The sequence below is a fragment of the Capsicum annuum genome, chromosome 3 (assembly GCF_002878395.1).
Source record: "Capsicum annuum cultivar UCD-10X-F1 chromosome 3, UCD10Xv1.1, whole genome shotgun sequence".
In the NCBI taxonomy this organism is placed as follows: Eukaryota; Viridiplantae; Streptophyta; class Magnoliopsida; order Solanales; family Solanaceae; genus Capsicum; species Capsicum annuum.
The window spans coordinates 133047677-133057087 of NC_061113.1; positions in this window are offsets into that span (position 1 = coordinate 133047677).

Consider the following 9411-nt stretch of genomic DNA (forward strand, 5'->3'; position numbering starts at 1 on the left):
TAGTTACTTGAAAATGGTTAAGTGTAGGGACTTTAAAGGGGATTTTTGATTTTGAATATGGTTGGGTTGGTGGCATAGACACTTGAAAATGGTTAAGTGTAGGGACTTTAAAGGGTATTTTATGTTTCGAATATTGTTTGGTTGGTGGCTTAGTTATTTGAAAATGGTTATTTGTAGGGACTTTAAAGGGGATTTTTTGATTGGAATATGGTTTTGTTTTGATTCTTTGTAACTTGAAAATGATTAAGTGTAGGAACTTTAAAGGAGATTTTGTGTTTTGAATGTAGTTTTGTGTAATGCCCAGGAAAATGGGTCCCAGAGCGTCACACGGTGCTTGAGGCTATGAGTAGCCCCAAGTTAACCCTTTGAGCCATTTTTATTCAATTCAACACAAATCAACGGGGTTTCCATAAATAATCTTCAAATATCAACAGAGTAATCATTACCCAAGAATAAAAGAATTTCAAAAAGATAACAAAATATGACATATTAGTCAACTCCTAACATCTCTACTAGTCTGACAAGCCTCTAAGAAAATCAATACAACCAGCGAGCCATTGAGATATGCCCCAACTGACTCATACTCAGTTATCAAATGTAAGCAATTCCATGAAACCAACATCAGACATCATATCCTCGGAACATGAGGACTCACCACGACAGAGGATGTAAAATAGTGTGCTCGAAGAATCACTGTTGAACCTAGAACTGAGCACCTGAACATACATTCTGGGAAAATGCAGCCCACATCCGATGATATGGGTCAATACCATGGAATGAAACTGAGTATATGGGGGTGTATACAGTTGTATAAACATCATTATCATAAATATTTATAAGAAATATGCAAAATGTATGAAAGAATCACATTGCCCAAAGAAAATATTCATAATCATGAAAGGATGAAATAAGTACAATAACACATGTGAGTCATCATATAATTTGTCAATCACTTTCAGTTCATCAAGAATATCAATTCTCATAATTTAAATATCATTTAAATCTTTCGAAAGAATAACTTTCACAATTACACTTTCAAATCACTTCACCATTCACCATAGACACAAGGAATCACACACACACTGGGAGATCCTATAACCGACATAAACCATGTGAGCTACATGGAGTCTAGCGTACAACCCACGTTGGGGAGAGCCGTCCTATCCTTGCCATCGGAGTAGGACTATCGATATCAAATCCACACAACCTAGTGATCACTATATAAATTAGCCTCAGGCTCACTTCTATGGGGACACGTAGTACTAGGGAAGTAAGGTGGCTTTATAGCTCCCACTTGGTGCTAAAGATTTCTCCCGGACTTATCTCAGATCATTTCAAAGACAATCCACAATAAAATAATTTCAATAATATATAAATATACATCGGGAGCCATCATGTTTCCCATCTATCAAAATCAACCACATTATGGATTTCTTTCACACTCGAGTTCAAAATAACTCCATTAAGACCAAAAGGTCAAATCATTCAAAATATCTTAAATATACAACATCAACATGCTTATAACAGACACTTTCTCAAAAAAACACAATTTCCAATAGGGATTCACGACTCAAATATCAAAATCATGATAAATATTGTTCAAGATTCATGATTTATATCTCCACACATGTAAATTCATCTTTCAAAATCATAAACATCAAGATTTCATAATAATCATCATAAGATATGGGTTCATGCTTCAAAATCATAAAAATCAAATAAAAATCATGCCTTTGTAAAGAAAATTACTTTTGGGTATAAGAACGAAAGAGAGTTCTTGTTGAAAAACCCCACATACCTTGAATGATGAACTTTAGATCGATACTCATTTTTGAGATGTTAATCATGCCTTTGAATGATGGTTCTTGGAGTTCTTGAACTAGGAACTTGGAATCTTGAATAAATTTGCAGAATTAATGGTGAACTTTGGAGGTTCTTGAAGTTCTTGAACTAGGAACTTGGAATCTTGAATAAATTTACAGAATTAATGGTGAACTTTGGAGGTTCTTGAAGTTCGATGTAGGATCATAGAGTTTTCTTTTTGAGGGAATTTTATGAAATATAAAATACGATGTTTCTAATAGGCTTTAATATAGGGTTTGGATGGATTTTGGGTGAGGGGGAATTGCCAAAACGCTCCTAAAAATCAAATAATTCTCGAATCTGTCCTTTGGTGGACTATTTTGATAGTATGAAGTAGATCAACTATAATATTTTACTTTGAAAACTAAATTGGATGAAACCAATTTCACTAAAAAGAGGAATCTCATATCTTTCCATTGATATATAGTATCTCACCTAGATCATTGTGTACGAGGAGTAATGATCGTTTGAAGTTGACCCAAAAATTTGCTTTTGCTAGGCTGAAGTAGATCGACCATAACTTTTTGCTTCGATAGACAAATTGGATGAAACTAATTTTATTGGAAAGAGGAATTGCAGATATTTCGTTAATATATAGTGTATCACCCATATCATTATGTGCAAGGAGTTATGATTGTTTAAAGTTGGAGCAAAAATACGCTAGGCCTCAGTACTTTTTCTTGCACGTTTTACTGTTCATTACTATTAATGGTTCGATTGGAATGTTCATAACTCGTCGCTCGGGTGTCCGTTTTGGATCATCCACATATTGTTGAAAAGCTTATTCGATACTATACTCAATGGTGGGTCATAATCTAAGACATTCCGCACGAAAAATTTATAATTCATTCTAGAAGATAGAACCCAACACTTTTACGCATAAAATATCAACAAAAAATTTCCCGAGGTATTACATCACCCCTCCTTGGAAAAATTCTTCCTTGAATGAAGCTAGACATACCAATATTAGTTAGGGAATGGTGCATATAGATGAAACCATTCTTTAGAATTATCACCACATCGTTTCTCACTCCGAATGCAATATAGAATGCATAAATTGAAGAAACTACAGCTGAACACATAATAAATGACAGCTGAACTACTGCAACTTTTATCAAAAGTGCATGATTTAGGAAAGAATGGTACCTTCATCTTGATCGGAGTTCGTAGAAAATATGTGCGGGTACTTGGATCGCATATCAACCTCAGCTTCCAAAGTTGCACCCTCAACAAATTGGTGTCGCCACAAAACCTTGACCAAGGGAACTTCTTTGTTCCTTAGTCTTCGGATACTTAAATCAAGAATCTCAATAGGAATCTTATGAAAAGAAAGATTTTCTTGAATGTCAGCCCTCACAGAGGAATCCACTACCACAGCATCGCTAATATGCTTTCTAAGCATGGAGACATGGAATATTGGATGAACAAAGGACAACTCGAAAGGCAACTCGACCTGATAAGTTACCTTACTAACATGGCTAAGAATTTTGTAAGGACCAACATAACAGGGACTAAGCTTCCCCTTCTTTTTGAATCTCTTCACCCCCTTCATGGGTGAAATTTTCCGGTACACCAGGTCACTACCTTCAAACTCAAGGTCTCTCCTTCTAACACCCGCATATGACTTCTGAAGACTCTGTGCAGTTTTCAACCTTTCCCTAATCAACTTAACTTTTTCCATAGCCTCAAATACTGAATCAGGACCACTCACAGCCGCTTCACCCACCTCAAACCAACCTATGGGTGATCTATACTTCCTCCTATATAAGGCTTCAAATGGAGCCATGCCAATACTAGAGTGGAAACTATTATTGTAAGCAAACTCTATCAATGGTAAGTGACCATCCCAACTTCCGTTAAAGTCAAGTGCACAAGCTCTCAACATATCCTCTAAGGTCTGGATGGTCTACTCAACCTGACTATCGGTCTGCGGATAAAAAGAAAAACTCAAAAAAACGTAGGTACCAATACCCTTCTAAAAAGCTTTCCAAAATTGCAAAGTGAACTGAGTACCCCTATCCAAAATGATAAAAAAGGGAACTCCATGCAGTCTGACTAGCTCTCAGATATACAATTTAGCATAATCCTCAGCAGTATATGAAGTATGAATATGTAAGAAATGAGCAGACTTAGTCAACCTATCAACCACAACCCAAATAGAATCATAATGGCATCGGGAAGGAGGTAAACCAATCACGAAGTCCATATTTATTTCTTCCCACTTCTAGGTGGGAATACTAAACTCTTGTATCATACCACCAGGTCTTTGGTGTTTAACCTTAACCTGTTGGCATGTTGCATATTAGGTACAAATGTTGCTACTTCTTTCTTCATGCCACTCCACCAATAGATTTCCCGTAAGTCTCGGTATATCTTGGTGGCACCAGAAAGAATAGAATATCGTGCCCTGTGTGCTTCATCCATAATTCTCTATCTCAGATCATCAATATTTGGGACACATAATCTACCTTGCAATCTCAATACTCTATCTCCCCCTTAGGAGAAAACCTTTACATTTTGGTCCTTGACTTACTCCTTCAGTCTGACCAAACTAGAATTTAAGTATTGCTTTTCCTTTACTTCCAAAACCAAGGAGGATTCGAAACGACTCTGAACCCTTTTTCTACCTTCAGCAGAGTTAAACAACCTAAACCCCAATCTAGCCAAATGATGTACGTCACGAGCCAACTCTTTCTTAACTTCTACCACATGCGAAACACTACCCATGGACACTCTACTTAGGGCATCCACCACAACACTCTACTTAAAGAGGCTTTTTGTTTTGATAACTATTTGGTTTGTGACTTAGTTACTTGAAAATTGTTAAGTATACAGACTTTAAAGGGGATTTGTTATTTTGAATGTGGTTTCGTTGGTGACATAGTCACTTGAAAATGGTTAATAGTAGGGACTTTAAAGGGTATTTTGTGTTTTGAATATTGTTTTGTTGGTGACTTAGTTAAATGAAAATGGTTAAGTGTAGGAACTTTTAAAGGGGATTTTGTTCTTTGAATATTATTTTGTTTAGATTCTTAGTAACTTGAAAATGGTTAAGTGTAGGGACTTCAAAGGAGACTTTTTCTTTTAAATTTTGTTTGATTGTTGACTTAGTTACTTCAAAATGGTTAAGTGTAGAGCCTTGGAAGGTGATTTTGCATTTTTAATGTAGTTTGGTTTTGATACTTAGTCACTTGAAAATTGTAAGTGTAGGGACTTCAAAGGAGATGTTGTGTTTGGAATGTAGTTTTGTTCTTGACTTAGTTACTTCAAAATGCTTAAGTGTACGGAGTTTAAAGGTGATTTTGTGTTTGGAATGTGGTTTGGTTTTGATACTTAGTCACTTGAAAATGGTTAAGTGTAGAAATTTTAAAGGGAATTTTTTTTTTGAATGTGGTATGGTTGGTGACATAGTTATTTGAAAATGGTAAAGTGTACGAACTTTAAAGGGGATTTTGTGGTTTGAATGTGGTTTGGATGGGGACTTAGTTATTTGAAAATAGTTAAGTGTAGGGACTTTAAAGGGTATTTTTTATTTTGAATGTGGTTTTGTTTGGATACTTAGTCACTTGAAAATAGTTAAGTGTAGGGACTTTAAAGAGATTTTGTATTTTGAAAGTGGTATGGTTTTGATACTTAGTCACTTGATAGTGGTTAACTGTAGAGACTTTAAAAGGGAATTTATGTTTTGAATGTGGTTTCGTTGTTGACTTAGTTACTTAAAACTGGTTAAGTGTAGGATCTTTAAGTGGGATTTTGTGTTTTGGAAATGGTTTGTTTTGATACTTAGTCACTTGAAAATGGTTAAGTGTAGAGACTTTCATGGGATTTTTACTTTTGAATGTGGTTTGGTTGGTGACTTAGTCACTTGAAAATGGTACAGTGTTGGGACTTTAAAGGTGATCTTGTGTTTTGAATGTGCTTTGGTTGGTGACTTAGCCACTTTATACAGGTTAAGTTTAGGGACTTTGAAGGGGATTTTGTATTTTTAATATTGTTTTATTTTAATAATTAGTCACTTGAAAATGATAAAGTGTAGGAACTTTAAAGGGCATTTTTTTTAAATAGGTTTTGCTTTGATACTTACTTACATAAAAATGGTTAAGTGTAGTGACTATAAAGGAGATTTTGATATTTTGACTGTGGTTTGGTTGGTGACTTAGTTACTTGAAAATGGTAAAGTGTAGGGACTGTAAAGGTATTTTGTGTTTTGAATGTGGTTTGGTTTTCATACTTAATCACTTGAAAATGGTTAATCGTAGGAACTTTAAAGTGTTGTTTGTGTTTATAATTTGATTTGGTTGGTGACTTAGTTACTTGAAACTGGTAAAGTGTAGGGACTTTTAAGGGGATTTTGTGTTTTGAATGTGACTTTGTTTTGATAAATAGTCACATGAAAATGGACGTGTAGGAACTTTGAAGTAGATTTTTTATTTTGAATGTGGTTTGGTTGGGGACTTAGTTACTTAAAAATGGTTAAGTGTAGGCACTTGAATGGGGATTTTTTATTTTGAATGTGGTTTGCTTGGTAGCCAAGACACTTGAAAATAGTTAAGTGTAGGGACTTTAAAGGGTATTTTGTTCTTTGAATATTGTTTGGTTGATTAGTTACTTGAAAATGGTTAAGTGTAGGGACATTAAAGGGGATTTTTTGTTTAAAATGTGGTTTGGTTGGTGACTTTGTTACATGAAAATGGTTATGTGTAGGGACTTTAAATGGGATTTTCGGTTTTGAATGTGGTTTTGTATTAATACTTATTCATTTGAAAACGGTTATGTTTAGGGACATTAAAGGAGATTTTTTATTTTGAAAGTGGTTTTGTTTTGATACTTTGTTACTTGAAAATGGTTAAAGGTAGAGACTTTAAAGGAGATTTTTTGTTTTGAATGTGGTTTGTTTGGTGACTTAGTTAATTGAAAATGGTTAAGAGGAGGGACTTTACAGGGGATTTTGTATTTTGAATATGGTTTTATTTTGATTCTTCGTCACTTGAAAATGGTTTAGGGACTTTAAAGGAGATTTTTTGTTTTAAGTGTGGTTTGGTTGTTGACTTAATTACTTCAAAATGGTTAAGTGTACGGAATTTAAAGGTGATTTTACGTTTTGAATGTGGTTTGGTTTTGATACTTATCCACTTGAAAATTGTTAAGTGTAGGGATTTTAAAGGCAAGTTTTTGTTTTGAATATGGTTTGGTTGGTGACTTAGTTACTTGAAAATGTTAAGTGTAGGGACTTTAAAGGGTATTTTGTGTTTCCAATGTGGTTTGGTTGGTGACTTAGTTACTTAAAAATAGTTGAGTGTAGGGACTTTAAAGGGTATTTTGTGTTTTGAATGTGGTTTTGTTTTGATACTCAGTCTCTTGAAAATCGTTAAGTTGAGTATCTTTAAAGGGGATTTTGTATTTTAAATATTGTTTGGTTGGTGACTTAGTTAGTTGAAAATGGTAAAGTGTGGAGACTTTAAAGGGGATTTATTATTTTGAATGATGTCTTGTTGGTGTCTTAGATACTTGAAAATGGTTTGGTTGGTGACCTAGTCATTTGCAAATAGTTAAGTGTAGGGACATTAAAGGGTATTTTGTGCTTTGAATATTGTTTGGTTGGTGACTTAGTTATTTGAAAATTGTTAAGTGTAGGGACTTTAAAGGTTAGTTATTGTTTTGAATGAAGTTTTGTTATCGACTTAGTTAATTGAAAATGGTTATGTGTAGGGACTTTATCTAATATTTTGTGATTTGAATATTGTTATGTTGGTATCATAGTTACTTGAAAATAGTCTAGTGGTGGGACTTTAAAGGATTTTGTTGTTTGAATGTGGTTTTGATTTGATACTTAGTCACTAAAAAATCATTTAGTGTAGGGACTTTAATGGAGAATTTGTGTTTTGAATGTGATTTGGTTGGTGACTTAGTTACCTAAAAATGGTTAAGTGTAGGAACTTTAAAGGGGATTTTTTATTATGAATGTGGGTTGGGTGATGACATAGTCATTTGAAAATGGTTAAGAGTAGGGACTTTAAAGGGTATTTTGTGTTTTGAATATTGTTAGGTTGGTGACTTAGTTATTTTAAAATGGTTAAGTGTAGGGACTTTAAAAGTGATTTGGTGTTTTGAATGTGATTTTGTTTTGATACTTAGTCACTTGAAAATGGTTAAGTGTAGGGATTTTAGAGGGAAGTTTTTTTGTTGAATGTGGTTTGGTTGGTGACTTAGTTACTTTAAAATGGTTAAGTGTAGGGACTTTAAAGGAGATTTTATGATTTGAATGTGGTTTGGATGGTTACTTAATTACTTGAAAATAGTTAAGTGTACGGACTTTAAAAGGTATTTTGTGTTTTGAATGTGGTTTTATTTTGATACTCAGTCACTCGAAAATCATTAAGTTGAGGAACTTTAAAGGTAATTTTGTGTTTTGAATGTGGTTTGGTTGGTGACTTAGTTAATTGAAAATGGTTAACTGTAGGGACTTTAAAGAAGATTTTTTTATTTTGAATATGGTTTGGTTTGTGACCTAGTCACTTGAAAATGGTTAAGTGTAGGAACTTTAGAGGTATTTTGTGTTTTGAATATTGTTTAGTTGGTGACTTTGTTACTTGAAAATGGTTAAGTATAGAAAATTTAAAGTAGATTTTTTTGTTTTGAATGAGGTTGTGTTGATGATTTAGTTTCTTGAAAATGGTTGTGTGTGAGGCCTTTAAAGGGTATTTTTTTTATTTGAATATTGTTTGGTTGGTGTCTTATTTACTTGAAAATAGTTAAGTGTACGGACTTTAAAAGGTATTTTGTGTTTTGAATGTGGTTTTGTTTTGATACTCAGTCACTCGAAAATCATTAAGTTGAGGAACTTTAAAGGTAATTTTGTGTTTTGAATGTGGTTTGGTTGGTGACTTAGTTAATTGAAAATGGTTAACTGTAGGGACTTTAAAGAAGATTTTTTTATTTTGAATATGGTTTGGTTTGTGACCTAGTCACTTGAAAATGGTTAAGTGTAGGAACTTTAGAGGTATTTTGTGTTTTGAATATTGTTTAGTTGGTGACTTTGTTACTTGAAAATGGTTAAGTATAGAAAATTTAAAGTAGATTTTTTTGTTTTGAATGAGGTTGTGTTGATGATTTAGTTTCTTGAAAATGGTTGTGTGTGAGGCCTTTAAAGGGTATTTTTTTTATTTGAATATTGTTTGGTTGGTGTCTTATTTACTTGAAAATAGTTAAGTGTAGGGACTTTAAAAGGTATTTTGTATTTTGAATGTGGTTTTGTTTTGATACTCAGTCACTCGAATATCGTTAAGTTGAGGAACTTTAAAGGGGTTTTTGTGTTTTGAATGTGGTTTGGTTGGTGACTTAGTTACTTGAAAATGGTTAAGTGTAGGGTCTTTAAAGAGGACTTCTTATTATGAATGAGGTTCGGTTGGTGACCTAGTCACTTGAAAATGGTTAAGTGTATGGACTTTAATGGTATTTTGTGTTTTGAATATTGTTTGGTTGGTGACTTAGTTACTTGAAAATGGTTAAGGGCAGAGAATTTAAAGTAGATTTTTGTTGTTTTGAATG